At 44.8% G+C, this 23,023-nt stretch overlaps 1 protein-coding gene across 2 annotated transcripts in view; it reads left to right on the top strand.

Moving 5' to 3' along the window:
• Positions 1-23,023, top strand: part of MYOM2 (myomesin 2) — a 578,568-nt gene that overhangs the window by 426,389 nt on the left and 129,156 nt on the right. The window lies entirely within an intron of this gene.

Below are 23,023 nucleotides of genomic sequence, written 5' to 3' on the forward strand. Positions count from 1 at the left end.
GTGGCTCCTAAGGGGCAGCCCTGCTTTACACCACGAGTAGTTGGTATCAGTGGGGTTATATGCCCTCTCTGATCAAGGTGCACTTGTACAGATGTCTCCGAAAAGAGAGCCTTAACTGCAGATTTAAACTGAGTGGACAACCTTTTCTTTTCATTTTATTCCACCGCATCTCTCTATCCACTCCATCAAAGGCGTGAGCCAGATCAATAAATGCAATGTATATAGATGTTTTATTCCTTATCGCCTCCATTTTCAAGGTATTAAGGATGAATAAATTTAGGCTACAGCCCCCCACTTTGATGAAGCCGGTTTGTCTCACGTCTGCTACTCCAGAATTATTAATCCAAGTTGTTAGTTGATTAAGCAGCTCGGTGGTGAAGATTTTCCTAACTACGTCACAAAGTGCAATGGGCCTGTAGTTGTTTGGTTCCAACCTCGAGCCTTTTTAAAAAATAGGAAAGATTATGGCTCTTTTCCAGGTCTTTGGTATTCTTCCCAGATTTAATACCCTCTTAAACAACTTATGGCAAAAGTCAGCCCATTCATCTGGATTTCGCTTTAAGATGTAATTAGTTAAGCCATCTGGTCCCGGGGCGCGCAAAGTGCTTGATTTCTTAATATTTGTGAAGATGCCATCTCTTTCTGTGCAGAGCTTCCAAGGCCGTTCACTTAGCACAGCAGATGCTTTTGCACCATTCTTTTTCTGGGAAAGTGCAGTATAATGGGCAATCCATAAATCCTCTGTAACCGAGTTACAGAGACTCGCAGCCTGCGGTCTCTCTAACCCATTGATTGCAGTACAGAAATCCCTAGAGTTTCTTTGGGCTAAGGAAGACATCATAACTGCTGCATCATTTTGTTCCATTGCAGATTCATGCCATTTCAGCCAGTTCTTATATTGCATTTTCTTTTTCTTTTTATCTTTATCCTTTTCAGCGCTTACTTTATTGGTGATTTCTAGGGCTCGTTTTTCATGTTTTTACTAGATTGAGTTTTGTATATTTGTAGGAGGGCATCATATTCAAGTTTTGAGCCATCTTCTTCATCATCCAGTATATTTAATGCGGCTGTAAGATTTTTTATTTTCTCACTGCTTATTCTCAGCCAATTGCCTCCTTGTTCTTTTGTTGGTTCCGTATTATATGAGATGGAACTAGGTTGTGATCACTTAGAGTTGTTTTGATGACCTTCATCCTGTAGATGTTCTTTGTCATACATTTGGAAGTTATAAAATAATCCAAAATAGATTTTTGGGTATCTCTTTCCCATGTCATTTGCGCTGGAATATCACCCATTGTGTTCCCATTAAGAATGTCCATACTTCTAACATCAAGTTCTTCCCAGATAGTTTTTCACAGATTATCATGACGTTCTCTTTTACTCCGTTCTTGTTTATTGCTAGAAAGTCCATTGTTCTTTTTTTGAGTAAAACAGTGTTTTTAAGAGAATCGTTTCACTGCTACCACTTCCCAATTAAGTGCTTGTATGAGCTGTATTACAGGCCACACAGTAGCTCTTACCTCAGCCTGCCATCATGTTTGCTTCTAAGGATTCAGTGCATCTAAAGACAGTCCTCTTTTCTAAACTCAAGCTCTGTGTTCCAGCGTAACCTGTAAAACTCGCAAACCTCAACCAAATAATTATTCTAAATTTTAAAGTAGCACGTAAAAAATGCAGTCTTCTCATCACAGGCTGCCCAAATGTGGAATTTTGTGTCTCCATTTTTCTGAATTGTAAAGGCGGCCTCTGAAGTCCCCACACAGACGTTCTGGTGCCAGATCAAACCGAACACAATAACGGGAATAGACAAAGTGCAAGGCCCAAGCCAGCTTTATTGACATCAAAATAAAGCAGGGAAAGCAAACAGCATACAAATCTCGAAGCTCTCCACATTCTAATCAAAATCAACAGCTTTTAAGTTGATCCTTTGGCATAATTAGCATCATACTGTACCAAAACCTATGGGTTGAGGGGATTGGTTAAGGGGATTGACTACATATACATTCTATAAAGATTACACTTCTGATTGGGTAACAGCAATCTGATGGCTCCTCCTGAGCAATGATAAAACATCACTGATGTTAATGAACTTTAGGTCACATGTGATAAGACTGTGTTTGGAATTATTTCACCCTGCATTTATTCTGATTTTTGATAATATTAGCGACGACCCACAATATTGTCATGATGTGGTGCCCCTAAAAATCAAAAAATAATATCAGGCACGGACAAGCCAGAGGAAGAACTGGTGCTCCTCATTGGGAAACCAATTGACCTTCCATCTCGCAGCACGGTGCCCGACTTGGTCAATGCCTACAGGCGTGGTGCCGCATGAGAACAAGAGCCCCACTCTGCATCAACAGCTTACGACTGCTATGACCCACTTACAGGAGTGATCTGGAGGATCTTCATGGGAAAGCTGATGCGCAGCTGCCCATGTATGTCACTGTGCAATCCCCAACTGGGACACCCTGACCGCAACCATACCATGCTCCCTGAAGATAGGCACGTCTGAAGAAATCAACAGAGGTGACGGCTCACCTATACCATCTCTCGGCACCATCCACTGCCTGTGCACTCGACTTTAGACCACGGCAGAGGGCACAATGAGGAATAAAAAAGAGGGATGATAAATGCTGAATAATGCCAGAGCTTGCAATGTGCCTGGCCCAGGGGTAGGGAGAACACAGGGGGGGTCATGACCGGCGCATGCTGCCATAAAGACCTAGTGAATGCTACCCACCCCAACCCCCGGACATGGGTCCAGAAGGGGATATTGATTTAAACCGCCAAGCTGCACCCTGCTAACAGCATACCCTCCATAAGTGGCAGCCCAATCCTGCGCCTCCTCATTTCACCAAATCATCACTGCGCAGTGGGAGTGCCCAGACCTGGACTCAGGGGTAGAGGGAAAATTTAAAAAAGGGGAAGGCCCGATCAAGATCCATAGTGGGGCCCACCCACGCTCCAATCTACACAACTGCTTAATCATCATCCAACCATCCCAAACAGTTATGTGCCTCACAAATACTGATCAATCCGCAGAGTGACACACAGATCGAACATGCCCCCCAGCTCCATTAACTGGAACTAAACTGGGCTACAAAGAGTGGAATGAACCTATGCACACAATGCACCTAGTTCTCCACTGTTCCCTCACCACCAGGGTATGGCAAATACTACATCAGTAGGCAACACTAACGGGGACACAGACACATACACAACAGAAGCATCACTGTGCCGCTCAACACGGCAACAACCCAAAATGAATCCACTCCAAGCAATCCTACTGGAAATTATAATAATAGGACAAAGAACACAGGAGACAAATAACACAGTCCAAGAAATTAAAAGGGACCTACAGGACATCCAAACGTGCCTAAATGCCCAAGTGGATGGCACTACTGACAATGAACAACACATCAGCGCCCTCAAAGACAGCAATGAAGCAACCTCCACACAACTAGATGGCCTTATTAGAGTGGTGCAACCCCTGGGCTCCAAAGTTGAGGATCACAAAAATGTATCTTGTCAGACAACCGACACATCGTTGGCCTACTGGAACAAGTAGAGGGACCAGATCTAGAGGTCTATATATACTGCTTTTTCCATGAAAAACTGCTCATCCAAGTTCCAAGGACCTATGTGATTGAGAGAGTGCACAGAGCACCCATCCCTAAACTGGACGCAGGAGAACGCCCCTGCCCCTTTACAATGCACCTCCTCAGCTTCCAATATAAAGTGGCACCCCTGCAAGCCTATCATGCTGCTGGCACAATCCATACGCAGGGGGCTGACACCCACATTTTAAACGACTACTCTGTGGAGGTCTCCCGAAGAAGAAGAACTGAAAGACTTGAACCATAAATCTGACCTGAAATTTCCAGCCATCTGGTGCATTCCACTAGACAAATAATGGCACTCCTTCGATGACCCGGAAGGGGCATGGCAACTCCTTCAACAACACAATATAGTCTATACCGACTTCTCTACCGAGGTGGAAAACGAAGGTCAAGCCAACCGTGCAGCGCTTCACAATGGCACCAACAGCAAGGACCAAAAGGAAAGAGACTGCAATCTGACCCCATTGTGCGTCCTGACCAATAACTTTCACTCCACATTGGCTTCTACAATTTCAGCTCTGACCTCCTCTGAGATAGAATGAGACTCCCGACATAATGATCAATATGTCACACCATCATCATGCACCAAGAATGTATCTTTGAGCTACTAAATGTACTACACTCAATGCAGGCAACACATTGCCGAACTGCTTGCTACCCTAGGCCATCATAGAACCCCATCCAAATATACATTTGTCTATTTGTTTATTTGCTTGTTTGTTCCACCTACCGATGCCCCCCCCACAGGGACACAGACATGCAAAGGGCATGGAGTGAATGCCTGACCCCCCCACCCCGCATAGCCTTGCTTGACCCTGTATTGGGATAAGGTTTATTACCCCAATGTTTACAAAACTGTTTCGAAGTTATATGTTATAAATTATGTTTGATGTGTGGACAAATTATTAAACTTATATGTATGTCATATATGATAGATAGAATAGGCAGCCCTACTATACAGCTGCTTAACATCAAGTCTTGCTCACATGCCTCCCCCTCCGGATAGTGGCATAGTGACTGAACTACGCCTGGTAACCCTTAACGCTCAGGGAATTGGCCATCCTTTTAAGACGGCAGATACTTAACCATTTGCGAGACTTGCAAAGTGACATTGAATTCATACAGGCAACACACCTTGACGAACTTGAATCGGGGAAACTGTGTCGGGGGATCAATAAAGCCGTGCACTCCCCACACAGGGGAAAAAGAGAGGTGTCCATCTTGATACACAGCCCATTCAATACCCTGCATACGATTAGAGACACAGGGGTAGATATGTCCTTCTACCTGGGCTCTTACATCGCCAACCAATAACTCTTTTAAACATATATGCGCCCACAAAGGATACTTCCTCCTTTTTTACACACATCTTTGGAAAATGTGCACACCTATTAGGGAACCTTACTATCATAGGGGAAGACTGGAATACAGTGCTTAACCTTGCACTGGACCGAAAGAGCCCATCCCAGATGTAACAAGCGACCCCGCACAAACGCACATCATTACAGATCCTTATGTCTGATCTGGGACTCGCAGGCGTATGGCGTACCCTTCAGCCACAACGCCATAACTTCACCTTCTGTTCAAACCGCCATGGATCCTACTCCAGACTTCACTAACCTCCATGACTGCTCTTTCATCAGTACGACAATGCACAATACTACCCAAAATAGTGTCCAATCACACATCTGTACTCCTCCATATCGTACTGCCTCGATCGCCACAAACAAGACCCATGTGGCGACTGAACCTAAGGGAACTGAACTACCCAGACTTTCTCGAACACCTGGAAGCTGACACTGATATATTTTGGCAGACCATCCTGACCCCGGAATATCTCGCTTCACTTCAGACCCGTTCGAGCTACATTCCGATACTAGTCAGGGATGCCCCCTTTCCCTCCTCTTATGCATGCGTTCAATTGAACCACTGGTGGAAAGACTCTGTATTGGCCCAGAATGGGAGGGAATACTACAGGGGGTGAGGAGCACCGTGTTTCAATATATGCAGACAACCTCCTGCTCTACGTCAGCGACTACAGTACCTACTGCACAACTATGGACCCATGATATAGCATCAACTGATCGAAATCAGAAATTCTCCCGCTTAGAGCAAATATGTCATGGGACCCAGGAGGGGTCGCTCCATTTCACCTCCAGCTACGCAATATTAAATATTCGGGAATACTAATCAGCCCCTATTTTGATATAATCTCTGATTTGAACTACCACTGACCCTCCTCCAAAGTAAATCTGATCTCTCCAGATGGAACATACTAATGCTGTCCCACATGGGCTACATCAATGTGTTCAAAATTAACTCCCTCCCAAAACGAATCTATCTGGCTATGATGCTACCATGTGCACCAACATGTCAGTTGTACAGAGACGTGGACACATGCCTTCCAGATTCCTTTGGAGGGGCAAAAAAGCACAGCTTCGATTAGAAGTCTGCCAGACCACCAATGGCGACAGCGGGCTGGCGGTACCAGCCTGGCATACCTATTACCAATTGACCCAAATATGCTGGGCCAAACATTGGCTTGATATGACAGACAGACACACTGAGCTGGAAACACATGGAAATGTCCTTAATGGCACCATACTCTCTGCCAGAACTCTTAGCCATCCGACTAAAGAAGTCCCCCAGAACCATTAGCTTGCACCCCCTACTGGGCCCAATGCTGACAAAATGGCACAAAATGAGAATGCTTCTAGGTGCGGATGTTCGGGCTGTCCTTGAGTTGATCAGCGTAAGGGCAATACTATTGATTGTCCTCGACCACTCGCTGCACCCTAACCAAGACTCTACATGGCCAGGGATAAAGGTAATGAAACTCTATCTATAATGAGCAATCCCCCATTGAATTCCAAGAAGACAGCCAGGTTTTACAACTACAGAAGTCAGACTGGCTGTGATAGCACACTCTTTTGGTGTTAATACGCTTGAACACGAGCAAGCAAACATTGTTAGCCAAACCATCAGCTGGGGAGCTCAAGACGGTGCAAATGTGACTCTCTTCCCGTGCCTATGCACGTTCTACACCATCTGCAACCCAAACAATACTAAACGGAACCAGACACTAGCGAAACAATGGTCCAGTCCAGCGACTTAGAAATCCCGATTGACATAAGGGATGTCTACTGTTTCTTTGACCCTATACCCATAACATCATACAATATTCTCAATAGAGAGATTCAATTCTAACTGATCCTACTACTTCCAAGGGCCTACTATTGTGAGTCCTGCTATTTGCGAGTGCCTACTATTACGAGTCCTTTCATTTGCAAGTGCCTACTACTGTGAGTCCTGCTATTTGCAAGTGCCTACTATTGTGAGTCCTGCTATTTGCGAGTGCCTACTATTATGAGTCCTGTCATTTGCAAGTGCCTACAACTGTGAGTCCTGATATTTAGTCCACCACTAACACTAGTTAGTCTATACCAGCAACTGATATCAACCAATGTGGCTCACTCCCAACACTATGTACACTTTCAATTCCTTGTTGTCAATAGTACTATATGCTTCCAATTCCTTGTTGTCAATAGTACTGTATGCTTCTTTAGCGGTAGGTGCTTTAATGTCTATACCAGACCCTGACCCTTCCACCCCCCTATGTGACAACCGCTATCCATCACCTTACCAATGCCCTATCTCTTCACCTTCTTCGTGCATATCTGCCCAGCTTACATCTCCCGAACACTTCCGCGAAATGGGCCCAACTTACTTAGCGCCCACCAACTCTATGACCTACTACTCTACTGGTAATCAGAATCTTCCAGGCACTCCATGTTCCCTCATAGCTAGAAACTGCAGACTTTGGGCTAGACTACCTAGACTCATTGAACCACTAACTAATACCTCTCCCATTCTAAATGTCACTAGTACGAGGAACAATACCAAATCCAAAACCTACAACAGAATTAAGCATCCTGCACTAACTACCACACCAGAACCACTCCCTAAAACATGCCTGGGTAAACCTCCCATGACACCAACCAATCTAACATTAAGGGTGAGTTAACTAATGCCAGATCCCTAATGGCGCATGTTACAGAAATAGCGGATATGATTACAGCAGATAATCTTGACTTCCTTGCTATAACAGAGTCATGCCTCCATGCAGCAGCAGGACCGACCCTCCTACTAGCAGTTCCTTAGAATTACAAAATCCTAAGAGCGGACAGAGCGGAAGCTAGAGGCAGAGGCATTGCCATCATAGCTTAATCCAACCTAGCTATGAGAATAACCGTTTCTCCCAATGTCAGCTCTTTGAATTACTTACAGTCAAAGTACCTATTGCTAACGCAGGTACTCTAACAATATTTCTACGACCTCCAGGACTGATTGGTTCATTTGAAGAAGAGCTATCTGTAATTCGCTCTAATAAAACTAAACTGACTTCTGAAATTCTCATGCTAGGGGATTTTAACTTAGGTTTCAACGACCCTTAACGACCAACACACTTTAGCTATCACTAACCTACTAGCAGAACTGGGACTCACCCAAAGAGTTTCCCAGGCAACCCATAACAAAGGGAGAACCCTTGATTGGGTAGCCAACCTCAATTGTACAGTATCCATCACCTCTATTACGCCCCAGACCTGGACTGATTATTTCCGAATCTCCTTCACCTTACCAACTAAGACACCTTTCTCCAAGATCAAGCCTATAGTGCCTCCCTCCCTACGAGGAATAAAAGAAACATCACTGCAGATAAGCTCATGCCTCTTATCATGCCTACCATTGACTCACTGCTGGACTCAACTAGTCCAGACAAATTACTTGACGCTTACAATGACACCATGACGAAAACCTTAGACACTACTTAAGATGCCTAAAAGCAAACCTATAGCTCACCTGAACTCTTGGTTCACTCCTCACCTAAAATCCTTGAGACTAGATAAAAGGAAGCTTGAAACCCTTTGGAAACTCTTTCCGACCGATGAAAATAAAAATAACTTGATCAACCTAGCCACCCACTACAAAAAAGAAACAATATGTTTGAAACAAGAACACTATAATGAGAGGATTAATAAAGCAAGCTCAAGCACCAAGGAACTGTTCACCATTCTAAGGGAAATGGAATCGCCCATCCCACAGGCAGACGAATGTCTGAAGGACAAAATTTGGTGTACGAATATTCAGAATGCCCTTATGAACAAAATCTCCTTCCTCCAAAGCAAGATTGCAAAGAAAAAAGCTAACCTACCTAATACAGATCAGCAGAGTACAGTCTCAGCTTCTTCCAATATAACCACCACATAATTTCAACTTCTCTCAGGTCTCCACCGTCGAGGTAGACAAAATCATCTCAGCCCTCAAACCATCAAGATCTCTAGGAGACAGCTGCCCAGCACAGATAACCAAAGATGCCACCAGGGACCTGGCGCCATTCATAACCAAATTAATTAACTCCTCATTCACATCCGGCACTGTCCCCAGTAATTTAAAGGAGACCTGGGTCCTACCCTTATTGAAAAAACAATCACTGAACCCGACAATGCCAACCAACGATAGGCCGATTAACACGGTACATTTTTTACTTAAGATCCTCGACAGAGTTGCCTACATCCAGATTCAGGAGTACCTAGATAATAACTACCTCCTTGGTGCACGCCAATCTGGTTTTAGACCTTATCACAGCACTGAGACAGCGCTAATAGACTTAAAAACTCAAATTGATGAACTCAAGGACCAAGGTAAAGTAGCACTACTGCTACTCCTTGAGCTTCCGGCCACATTTCACCTGGTCGACCATCAAGTACACTGTAGACACCTTGCCTCGGCGGCGTACTTCTCACAAGACGCCATCACCTGGATTAAATGTTTTCTTAGCAAAAGGACCATGAGAGTCTTTTCTCCACTTGCAGTGGCAGATCCAATCCCAATAACCTGTGGTGTGCCACAAGGTTCTTGTGTATCCCTGACTATGTATAATATATTCACTAAGCCCTTGTTCGATGATATAGACCATCTGGGTGTCACCTACACTAATTATGCAGATGACACCCAGATCCTCGTACCTCTCACAGGCGAATATGACAAGGACTTGACCCTGGTGAATAGAATATACCTTATCATTCAGGCCTGGGTGGCCACAAATTGCCTATGCCTGAATGATGACAAGACCAAACTCCTAATACTTGGAAACACAGCTAACCTCAACAAATTGAGCCCAAACTACACCACCTTTAATATAGACGGTAATACTATTAATGGGGCAAAAGAAGTAAAAACCTTAGGTTTTTAGCTCGATTCCACCTTCACATTTAATAAACAAGTCAGTGCCATGGCATCCTCTACCGCTCACACTTGTAAACTTATCAGGGCATGCAAACATTTCCCGTCCAAAGATAGCTGTACAATCTTAGCTAGAGCACTTATCCTCTCCAAACTGGATTATTGTAACGCCTTGTGCCTGGGTGCAAGTAACTACAGTGCAGTACATCACCAACACAATCCAAATCCTTCAAAACAATGCCTTTAGAGCCAACCACGGTATTCCTAAGAGAGACCACATATCGCACCTGAGAAGACAGATGAAATGGCTCTCTACCAAGGACAGAATTTTGCTTAAAACTGTATCTCTAACGCATAAATGCCTTAATCAAGTTGCCCCCATTTACCTTACTGACAAAATCATGAAACAATCCACTTCCCGACCTAACAGGAGAATCAACTCAGCCTGCATAGTCGTGCCCAGATGTAAACTCAAAAAAGCAGGAGGAAGTAGCTTCCCCGTCAAGGTAGCACAAGCTTGGAACTCCTTACCCCCGTCACTGAGAGCCAACCAACCAGTTTACATGTTCAGGCGCAATACCATAACCTGGTTGGTTACCAATGACACATCTGGATAGCCCAAGCCTAGCTCAAACTAGACTACACATCCTCCCGAATTACTTCTCACATACTCCCTGACTACCGATTCTGCTATCCGGCTCCGGCACTTTATGTTTATTTTCCCTCACCAATTTTCTTCAATTGTTTTCTCTAATTGTTTTCTCTTATTGTATTTTGCATCTTTTGGTTTGAATTGACACCAGTACACATACGACCTGAAAGCTGAGGGTCACTTGAAAGTGTTATAGTTTAATACGTGTATATGAATAGGAATTGTTTCCCATGTTGTGACCTGCATGCTGCGCATCCTGGAGTTTTCTTCCAGGACCCGAGGTGCCGTCTGCCTGGACGACACCACTAGCGGCATTAAGGCACACACTATCAATATAAGATACAGCCATAGGGTTGCTCCCTAGGTTCTATTTATCCAATTTAGGCACACATTTATAACAACACAGCTCTATCTGAGGTGTTCATGAAACAGCCATTACTGCCATCCGATTGAGCCTTTTTAGTTTTGATTATTCACTCTTAGTATTTTTTCTATGTCCATGGACGACAGACTATCCATCCCTTCTGATTTTTATGTGATGACTTTATTCATTACTAACCCAGGAGGTCCTAATATTAGGTATTTTTATCATATTCAAGCTCATTGACCTGTTCACAGACACGGATCATGGCTCGCGCTCTTTATTGTGAAGCCGCGATCACGTGTCTTACAAAACCAGGTTGCTCGGCAACGCGCCGATGCAACGAGGACAGTCTGCCTTTAATAACGTGTCTTATAAAACCAGGTTGCTCGGCAACGCGCCGATGCAACAAGGACAGTCTGCTTTCGGCAGACGCAGAGAGAACTTCTCCGCACCGTTCTCTACATATGGTAAGCAACAATCCACGTTTGCTCTTACTTTAAGCGATTAGCTACACTTTGGTTAGGCCCTTTATACATACTTTACTATTTACAGCAACTGCTCACCGAACGCGGTGTAGCAGCCTGGCCTCTGAAACACAGATTTTGCCATTACTCACCTACATCAGGTAATGGACCCAATTCCCTCCATTTTGTTATAGGACGTCTTTACTTACCTTTGTACTGATCTGATTTGTTTCTTTTATTTTTCAACCTGCCTACTGATCCTGCTCATTACATTGTCGGGTATGTGTTTACCTTCACATTTTTTTCAACTATTTGGATGATGACTGATCATGTTGATGTTTACATACTTACGTCTTTCTAAATATGGGATTTATTATATATGGATATTAACCATGGGATGATTGGCACAATTGCATATAAATGTTATGTTTTAGACTTGCCCTGATGAAGGAATTTGTTGTATTCCGAAATACATTGGCACAATATAAGTCTACAGATAGAGTGACTTATGGCAAACTCTTCCTCTCTAAGAACACTATTAGTGGCTACTCTTTTCTTAAAAGAACTTTTTGCTTGATGGATAAAATCAACATTGAAAAACCATTACAAATTTGACTTTCAAATTTGTTCCAAGATTGGTTCACAGGAATTTTACATAGTAAAATTACAACTAACACAAAACCCAGTTTGGGATTTCAGAGAGCGGCTGTATGATTGGGTATTTTACCTAATCTTTTGCTCTTGCTGTTTTTCTGGGTTTGGGTGTCTCCAGGCCTTTTTCAGCCAGCTCCTGTACATAGGATCTAACTTCCTAAAAGAGACTCATTACACCAGAGACCTTTAAGAACACCATAAAAATTCAATACCCCTGTGGTGCCCACTCAAATTTGCTTCCTATTTTCCCTCACCTTACCCGGTATCACTTACTTTACCTGTTCCATTATATTACTGTTTCTGTTGTATATAGACCACCACTGTATTACTCTTTGCATAGTGTAGAATCATTCTTCTTGTATAAATTGTATACATTTATGTACATGTTGTATATTGCATCTCCTGTAACCAAGCTAAAAGTATACTTGTAACCTCTGTGTAAAAAGCACCAAGATACCTTCGGGTCGGGTGTGCCATACAAATAAACAAACAAACAAGCAAACAAACAAGCAAACAAACAAACAAACAAACAAAGGCTATACTACACACTGAGTAAACTACATAGAATGGGGCTCACACATACACCCTCCCCCCTGGAGACACTGCGTGGGACTGGCTACAATGGGACATATTATATGGGCCTGCCTGAAGATTAGGGTATTTTGGGCAATGGTTCATGAACACGCCATTGGGGTGCATGGGGTCACCTTGGATTTAGCCCCGGGTCTAGTGCTATTTGGGGTTGGGGAAGAAGACTGGTATATTGACCCAGTGGCTAGAAAACTCGTTCATACAGCGCTCTTTTCAGCCTGAAAAATCCTGATCCTCCATTGGAAAACAGGCACAGTCCCAACTAAGCCGCCTGGCTGACCCTATTAACCAGAATATGCTCACTCGAATGCTTTGTCCTTAAACGCTGCAACAAACCCTTACAGGCCGATCTCTTTAGGATTCTGGCAGATACCTTTAGGCTATACTCTATTCCATTCCCTATATGACTCGGCACCTATTGACTGATCCATACAGACGCTCATGGAACTACATCAATACGTACATACTTTTGCAAGTTTAGGGGGTTTAGAAGTTGGGTGGGTAACCACCATGTTGGTGGCGGGAGTGGAGTGGGTAAAAGGGTGGGGGAAGGGTTTAGAGAGAGTAAGCAATGGGCACCATGTATACGGAAATTGTCTAATTGATGCGTAAGTCTCAAAACAACACTTGAAGACATGATGTCTGTATTCCTTATCTCTCTTTTGTTCAAAATACTCAATAAAAAGAGTTTGGTAAATAACACGAGTACATCTGTGACAAAACATTTAACAACATGAAATGACTAAGGAGAGTGTACAGTTAAGCTTTCTTTTTGTCTGTATGAAAACAATGTGAGTCGTAAATGATAAGTCTGGTCTATTTTTTTTAAAGTATTTTGCAGTTTGTGTGTGTTTGAGACTGACTGTATTTTCTTTGTGCAAAGTCTGCAAACGTGTTTGTTTGATATGCTAAAGGTCCCCTAGTATTATGAAAGTGTTTTAGAGGGGCACTGCTGGGTAAATTGTGGGACTGTGGGCAAAGGCATAATGAATGCGTTTTACAGTGGAAATGCTACCATATATTCTGGGTAAGGTGATCATAAAAGTACGTTTTACAGTGGCAATGCTGGCTTATGTTGTGGGCGCAGACATCATGAATGTGTTCTGCTGTGGCAATGCTGCCATTTAATGTCAGCAGCGGCATACAGTAAGTTTGTTGTAAAGTGCTCCATGGCGTCTTTGGAGACCTGATATCAAATGGGTTTTCTCATGCATTACGCCACAAAGTGTAGAATATGCACGGGCAAGAATCTCCATCCCCAACTTCCACTGAAGCCTTTTAAGTTGGGTCATGCACCATTTCTCACTAGTTTCACTCCCTCACACAAATTAGTGGACAATATTAATGCACTTCAGTAGGAAATGCTGCCACTGACCTTGGCTCATTTATAATTGAGGTGCCCCTCAGGAGCTCCGATCCTCCCTGCCTGACACCAACAGTTGCCTCCACCACTGGTAACCACTGGTAACAACTGGTAACAAGTGAAGTGAGAAAGCAAGTGACAGAAACCATATCCAATACACTCTGCTGCGTTATTGCAAACCCAGCACCTAATTTAGGCAGTGCTTCCTTATCAGGTAATGAGTCCTGGGGTATCAGAAATTCAAGATGCAGATAAGTATTTGAAAGGATGTAGTAATTTTCAACGTTCTCTTGCGTAGGTTTTGGTAACAGCCAACAGGTAAGTAAAAATGTAGTTTAAGTACACTTTTAAGGAAAACGTTTTCAGGATAATATTAGGGGTACAATTCCACCACACTAGGGGTTTCCCATAGTGAATCAGAACTCCACTGGTAATTATAGGGATTGATGTTTGTACCCATGCATTCCCTACGTGGCAAGGGAGGCACAAAGAGTAGTAAGTACACTGTAACCCGAACACTTACTTTTGTCATTAGCCATTCGTCCCATTGGTCGGTACCAGTGGAGTAACTTTGCTGAAAATGTTGGGGGGGACATGACAACTGAAAAGGGGTTGGGGTGAAGGGTGGGCGGATGGTAGCTCTGGGGGATTGTGTCGGCCAAATTGTTAAAAAAAGATTTGGTCGAATGGTAGATTTGACCAAATTCGGTCACCACCATTAGTTCGAAGCCAAAGATACCGAACATGAAGAGCAGTGGTTGCAGGGGTAGCCCCCTCAGCCCATGTTCGGTATTTTTGGCTTTGGCAGTTGCAGGGGGGGTTCCCTTCTTCCTCAGCATTGGTGGCAGGGGCCCCAAAAAAAATAGAAGAAAAGGGACACTGCAGCGTCAGATCCGACCCCCCGTTAACGCAATGGATCTGACGTTGCAGGTTACAGGAGAGGCAGCGGATGGAGAAAAGGTAAGTGGGGGGTTCATGGGTGTACTGGAGGTTTGAGGAGACATAATTTTTGGTTGTTTGTACCGAGGAAAAAAACGTATTCACAGCGAAAAAGACTACAGTTAATTCTGCCGTGATTTTGTACGTTGGTCAAACAACCTAAATCCCAGAGGGAAAACACCTAACTACTACACCACAAGAGTCCATTGCTGACGCTCTGTTATAACTTTCATAAGACTGGTGGCGTATCTTTAAAATTCAATTGGGCCCCCACACATCTTCAGCCGGCCTGCCATGCACCCAGTGACACAACATAACATTCACAAACTTAACTCCACTAGAACATGCAAACAATGCATTATTTATCATTCATTCAGACAGACACAAAAGTCAACACACATATGCTTGCACACACTCTCACTCACATACAAATGTACCCAGCACCTCCAGTGACATACACTGTGTGCACACAACATGTATATGTACATTTACAATAACACATGGAAACAGTGGCGCAACATCCATTGAGCAGATCAGACTTTATCACCCCTGATACCTGTAATTTTGGGCTACCTTGACTTGACCTAGCTGAACTATAAAGCCATGGCCGAAAGGACCAGATTCACTGGAATTTCAGTAATTTGCCTGATTTTTCATTTTGTTCAAAGGCAGAAACCATTGGTTAATGCAGTGCAGTGTGAGAACAAGTATAATTGGTATAGATTTTGAAATGCCATATATCTCCAAACTTGGGTTCTGCACAGCACCTTATATGTCTAGGTGCTGATAGATTTTTTCTACAAGATTCTGACTGATTAAAATGAAGGTATGTTTTCCTGTGTGCTAATGGCTCCAAGCAGTGGAGTACCGAGCAGGAGAGTCACAAGGGGGTGGCAAAGCTGCCACCCCGTAGCTCTTTTAAGAGCCATACCGGGTAATTTGTCATTGGGACACCTCTCCCATTCGGCACCTCAAAGAGGGTGCCCAATGGCAAAAGTGTCCCGCTGGCAGGACAATGTGAGCTGAGCAATTCCCGTTCAGCACACTCATTGTCCTGGCAGCAGGACACCTTACCCGTTCCGAATGGTAGAGATGTCCCACTGCCAGGACAATGTCCCAAGGAGCTCCAGGCAGCAGAGGGTCCTCACGTTGCTCTGTATTAACATAGTATTACATTGTGAGCCATTAGGCACTGACGGGTTGGTGGGGTCTACTATTAGAAGGGACTTTTGTCCCTTTAGAAATGTGAATGGGAGGGAGTGTTCAGATGTGAGAAGGGTGCATAATGTTGCATGCTTTATAAAATAATGACTATGGCATTAAAACCCAAGGAGGATGTGTTAAGCTCACATTAATCTACATGATGCTATTGTGACTTTGCATGCAGAATGGGGAGGATAAAACTAAAGCCATACTCCCATTGCTCAACATATATCTATGACAATTTATATGGTGTATGGTTAGTTTACTATGAAAGGCTAGTTTATTATGTAATGTGGTTTGCTTCCAATGCATTGTTATAAATATTTAGATGTTATATGTATTATATAAATAATAAGCACATGAAATGTAAAGCAAAACCTTAATAAATAGCTATGTCAACTAAGCCTGGAAAGATGTGCATGGTCGCTTAAATTGTCCACATCCCAGTTTCACCATTTAACCAAGTGTGTGATCATGAGCAAATTATTTAATCACTTTGGGCCTCATTACGAGTTTGGAGGTAGCTATGCCATCATTACCGGCATGGCTAAATCCAAACTCGTGTAGTGGTCTGGGTCCCGGAAAAAAGGAATTACCGGGCCATTCCGACTTTTGCGGGCCCGGTAATTCCCATTTTCAAGACCCGGGCCCGGTACTTCCCCATTCCCATTGATCCCCCATAGGCATCAATGGGAATGGGGAGGATGCTAACAACGGACCCGTTAATGACGGGTCCGTTGTTAAAATCCTGGTCTGCTCGCGGGTGCCGGTATGCACGTCTGGCCAGACCAGACGTGCATACCACCACCCGCGAGCAAACTCGTAATGTGGTGACCCGGTATGAACGGTGCCGGTACCTTACCAGCACTGTTCAAACCGAGGCTGCCAGGGTTGTAATGAGGCTCTTTGTGTCTTATCTGCGGCTCTGTAAGTGATTCTGATTCACTTCAAAGCTTATGTTAATGTATCATGCTATTATAATGGAAAAGCCTAATGACTATAGAGTTGCTTCACATATAACTATAGGGTAATTTAGGTAATTTAGGTATTTTGCACCACAAAGTTATTTATCACTTGGCTTATTTATGGCAACTTATTTTAAAGTCACTTCCATGGTGCCTCAAGTATCAAAGAATGATGATGTGCCTTGCAATGTCCTTTTCTGTGAATTCACTTCTGTTGGTGTAATCCATATGCCAATTAGGAAGTTTGCATGCATTTTGCCTCAGAGGGCTTGGACAGAGCTCCCCAACAAACATACACAAACACAATTAAAACATTTTTTTTTAAGTACCTATAAGTACCTATGCTCTGCTTTCAAATGCCGCCCGGGCCACGTCTCATGTTACACCAACCTAACCTCTTTGCACTCACGCGCCTCCAGACAAAAAACCAGGAAGCTGAATGAGCTTCCTAGTTCTTGTCTGTGTGTCGCACGAACACAAAGCTGGAAAGCGATGCTCTGTGCCGCTGGCCCCCGGAAGTACTGCTGCTAGCGTTACAGTAAAGGTGCCAGGCCCTGCAGCACCCAGTTCAGCACCCTGGCTGCTGACTGAGTCAGGCCAGCCAGGTGAGGGACTGAGCCACGAAGGGTATCCCAGCCCTGAATGTGTTGCAGTGTGCTGCCAGGCATCTCCGCATTATGTAATGAGACAGTGCAAGCCTTGCTGGGCACCCCAGCTGGGCTTGTGCTGTCCAATTACATAACTGATGATTGTGGCCCCACTGCCCTCCCTCCAAAATATGGGGGGACGAAAAGGCATGCCACAAAAGTTGGGGGGGGACAAAACCCTCTGTCCCCCCAATAATTACGCCCATGGTCGGTAATCAGGGGCTGCAGACACAGTGGCTGAAAAAGGTGATAGGATTAGGTCTGCTAGGTGTTGCTTCTGATCTCTGATTACAGGACTGTTCCAGCAGACCTAGAGCAAGATGGTCCAGACACCACAGAACAGCAGTCACAATGAGGAGGAACCGCAGGCAGGACTGATGAAGCATAGCCATGAAAAGAAAATTGGGCAAGGTTTATCAAACTCGGTCTGAGGCCATGGAAAAGGGGCAGGCTGCCAACAGGCCCTTCTTTACGAAAGACAGCTGTAACAGCTGGTGTTGATGTTCTTGGGCCACTGTTGAGTCCCAAGATGAAGCTTGGGACAGCACATGTAGCAGCAGAGATGGTCAGTGAATTTGCAGCCCACAGGATGGCCCTAGTACACTTCAGAAATCCAGTTACATCAGGACAATGGTGCATGATGCAGGACTATTGGACCCCACAAGTTTTAGTGAGGAAGGCATTCTTGAGGTTAATTTCTGGTCAAATCCGAGGAAGCAGGGCTTCTGAGGTAGATGACTTGGACAATTCTAATTGTCTGCAGCAGCAGTCTTCCAGGATTTCAGTGCCATCTTCTTGCCTTTGGATTCATTGCTTGATTGCATGATCTCTTGAAAATTCAGGCTGTTGGGTTTCTTGTGATATGTGATATGTCATTTATAACACACCTATACAATAGTGTTTCAAAGCATGACAAGACAAGGGAGGGAGGGCAAGACAAGCAATCTTACTAGGCCTTGTGTCATTCAGATCGTGCAGGTGCAACAGCATGAAGTGCTGGGGAAAGGAGAGGGAGAGGGAAAAGTACTGGGGAGGTGCGCAGGCGAGTGTAATCAGGGCAGCATTGCTCTGAGTCAGTGAAGCCAAGGCAGCGTGGCTCTGGGTAAGCGCAGGGAGCCAGGGGCTTGTAGAGGTTCATATTTCAGCCCCTAAGTGCATGTTGGTCCCAGAGGCAGTGCAGGAAAGACTGTTCAAGGAGGAGCCTGGTACCCAGTGAGACTGTGAGGGTAGCCAGCAACCAGTCGGTGCAGTAGACAGGTATGTCTGCAGGGGAGGTAGAAAGAGGAGGAGAAATGGGAGGTATTGACCTGCTTCCGGAACTTCAGGTGGTCCGGCTCAAGTTTGTGAGCAAGTGGAGCGATGTCAGGGCTGGACAGATACGGTCCCTGGGCTTGAGGCCAAGGTTAAGTCTTGCAGTCCTGTTCTGGATGAGTTGAAGAGGGCAGAGAGTAGAGGAAGGCAGTCTGAGAAAAAAAGCTGTTGTAGTAGTCCAGCCTACAGAGAACCAGGACTCTGGAGACAGTGAGCTTCTGGGGGAAAATGAGAAAGGGAAGAATACCTCCGAGGATGCACAGCTGGTAGTGGGCCTTCTTGGGAAGGTCTGTGATGTGAGGAGAGAAGAAAGGAGTGGAGTTGAAGATGACCCCAAGGGTTTTTGCCTCACAGGAAGGCGAACAAAGAGGGCTCAACGAGGGCAGCCAGAGTGAGAGAGAGAAAGTGGGAGCAGGGGTCACAATGAGAAGGATCTCAGTCTTACTGGCATTAAGGCGGAGATTGTTGGAGGCGCGCCACTTCTGAATCGTGGATAGACAGTCAGGAATGAGCGAGAGAGGAGATGAGGCTGACGGGAGCCTAAATGAGAATTGAGTGTCATCCGCATAGCAATTGAAGTTAGAGGAGAAGGTAGAGCTCAGGTGTGCCTAAGGTGCCAAGTAGACATTGACGAGCCAGGGTGAGAGGGTAGAGCCCTGGGGAACACCACATGTGGAGATAGATATGGTGGAGAGATAGGACCCAAGTTTTACCTGGGAGGGACAGTCCAGAACGAGGGAGGTCAACCACTCCAGGGCCTGATCTTTGATGCCCAGGTTCTAGCGATTGATCAGTATGGCTTGATTGACCATATCAAAAGCAGAGGAAAGGCCAGGGAGGGTGAGGATGGAAGGAATACAGGAGTCAAGATTGGAGATCAGAACATCAAAGGTGTTCAGGAGAGCAGTTTTTGTGCCTCTGGATACTCTGAAGCCAGACTGATGGCCATGGAGACAACCAACAGAATTGATGTGGACAGTAAACTGGGAGATGGACAGATTTTCCAGGAGTTTGCCCAGGAAAGGAGTGATAGAGATTGGGCAACAGATTTTTCTGGGCAGGTATGATCGGCAGAAGGCTTTTTAAGGAGGGGGCGCACAAGGGAGTGTGTGAGAAGAGATGGGGAAGATCCAGTGGCAAAAAAGTGATTGCAGAAATTGGCTGAGGCTGGAGCAAGGGTCTCAATGTGGTCCTTGATGGTTTTGAAGAAGCAGAGTAGCACCTTATTGGACAACACTTTCATAGATCAGACTTGTCTAGAAATGTCGTCAGGTGTTGTCGTAGAGAAAGCGGGGAAACTAGGAGGAGAGGGAGAGGCAGCCAACGGGGCAGGGGCAGAGAGGTAGAAGGAGAAAAGAAGGAGAGGGTGGACAGGATGTCCTGAGCTTTAGTTGTGAAAGGAGTAGCCAGAGCCATACAGAGGGCTTGGGAAGGAACAGGAGAGGTGGAGCCTGCAGAAGGATTGGCCAGCTGCCTTTGGAGCAGTCGGCAGGCCAGTTTTCAGAGGGGGGCGCACAAAGCCCTCCACTTTCTCTCAGCCTCCCTGCACTTGCATTTCAAGGTGGCAAGGTCAGGGTCATACCAATAGTTGCACTTGGAGGTGGGCTTCAGATGGATTCTCATGACAGGGGTAAAGTTGTCCAAAGTGTTGGAGATAGCAAGACTCAGGTTAGAGAGGGCTGTATCAGAGTGTGAGCCGGAGGAGTAGGAGGAGCAGAGAAAGTAGAGGCAAAGGCAGCCACTGACACACACTTCATGGGCTGAATGTTCATGAAGGCAGGTGGCAGTTCTGAGCTGAGCTTAGCCGGTGGGCCAGAGAATTTCATATGGGAGGAAAACCGAAAGTGTCCGTCCAAGAGAGAGGAGTGGTGAGAGGGTTAGAGAGGGGGATGTCTGAGGAGATGACAACATCCAGATAAACCTGTGTTGTGTATATGTGCATATGCGCATGTGTGCTTGTGTGTATGTGTCAGTGTGCATGTATGCCTTTGTGTTTGTGTGTGTGTGCGTTTTTGTGAGCTAATGACTCAGCTGTGCAATCTGCAGTGCCAAGGTGGCCAAGTTGGGATTTGTATAGCATCCATTTCCACACACATCTTCACTACTTTTGTTAGTCATTTGAGGTCACCTAGCAACCCAAGCAGGCTCTCATCACCTCACTTTAAAGTGGATGACAAGGTCCTGCCAAGCCTGCAGCTAAGGTACCTGGCCTGCAGAAAGCTCTGCATACATTTTGCAGAGCGGCCTAACGAGCAAATGCAATCCTTCTTATCCTCTCGTTCAGTGAGCAAAAGCACCCCAATGCACATCAAGGAGTAGCTTCCTCTGGTCGGAGACCAGGTTCTCTCTTGCACCTTTAGCAACTTGAAATGTCTGCAGCTGTCTACACAGCAGAACATTGAATCACAGTACATGGGTTGAAGAAAGCGATGCACATTGTTGGCATCTCATCGAGACTATATGTTATCTTCATGGGGTCCCTGGCACAGATCCTCCGTAGCTGTGGGATTCACTCCTAGATATGTGCTGGTGATAATTAAAACTCAGTTCCCAATAGAGCTCCATCAGCCCTCACATGGTGGTCCCTTTCATATCCAAGGATGAATGCTCTCCAATCACATTTAAATAAGCGTGTGCCAAGAGCAACATTGTGTGACCTATGTATCATTGTGTACGTACCCACTTCACAATCTGGGTGCGACCCCTCACTCTGAATTTTCCATTGCAGGTCAGCTAAACATTGTTTCTAAGTTGTGCTTTACCATTTTCTACCTCCTGAAGCTTCTTCACGGAATCCCCCCCTCCTTTCTGGTACCTTTAAGAATGCTGCCTGTCATTATAACTATTGTATTTTAGATCTATGCCAGCCTCCCTCCCACCTCCCGCCCACCTACCAAATTATGAACAATCTGCTGAGAGACCATGCTACTCCCTCATCTTTCAGGGTTGTCCAACTCCAGCCTTGAGGCCCGGAAACATGTCGGATTTTCAGAATATCCCTCATTAAAATTCATGAGAAACATTTCCATACAATGATTCTGAATGTATGCAAATTATAACTCATGAATATTCACGGGGGATATCCTGAAATCCCATCAGGATTCTGGCCCTCGAGGCCTGCAGTCAGACACATATAGCTCATGACAATCCTCAGTGCGAGGTAAGTGGTGCAAGCATAAAAGCAGATTATATTAGGACAGTGGAACTCATTATGCAGCCGGTAAAATTGCTACAATTCAAATACTCATGAGGTTCATCATGAAGTGTTTCCTAAAAGTCAGTATAAATGGGCTAGAAGGTGTAGAAGGTGTAAGATGACTGTAGGATGACGTTTGCTGCCAATTCATTTGCCTCTTTGCTAAGATATATTCCATCTTTGCCAGTCAGCGGGTCCGGTCTGCCAGAGTGCAAGAAAGAGAGATAGTTTTGAAGGCAGTAAACGCTGACAGACATGTATTGCTTTTGATTGCCGGCGCTCCTGGTAACTAAAAAGTGTAGGCTGGAAAGCCGGTCTTCCAGGGCTCAAGTCGAGGGTACAGGCAGGTGGACCGAGACCACCCACTTTTTTCAGAGGGTGGACCCAGTCCCCCCCCCAGCTAAAATGTGAAACATTGAATCCTTTTCGAATTTATGAAGTAAAGCCAACCTTGGTAATCGAATCACAGTCCTGAGGTTTGCAGTCCAGTCACTTCACCACTGCACTATATAACCTGATGCAAAATTGAAAACAACTAAACGTGAGATGTCCCATTTCGGTAATGCAAGTTCCAGGGAAAACATTTGTATTGGTTCTTGGAGTTTAAACCTTTTAACTTTTTCAAAAACACTATTAGAAGAAAACATCCTCTCTCGGTTTTGTCTGTGTGTTGATTTTATGAAAGACAAATGCCAATCGTTCTGTGCAATTTGGGTACATGTGCAAACCCAATTTAATGAAATGTGCATATTTCACCTTGATATGCTAATTACGGTGATTTTACATCCCATTGCGTTTGTTGATGAGT

Source organism: Ambystoma mexicanum, chromosome 4p (assembly GCF_040938575.1).
Source record: "Ambystoma mexicanum isolate Mex_15411 chromosome 4p, UKY_AmexF1_1, whole genome shotgun sequence".
NCBI classification, from domain to species: Eukaryota; Metazoa; Chordata; class Amphibia; order Caudata; family Ambystomatidae; genus Ambystoma; species Ambystoma mexicanum.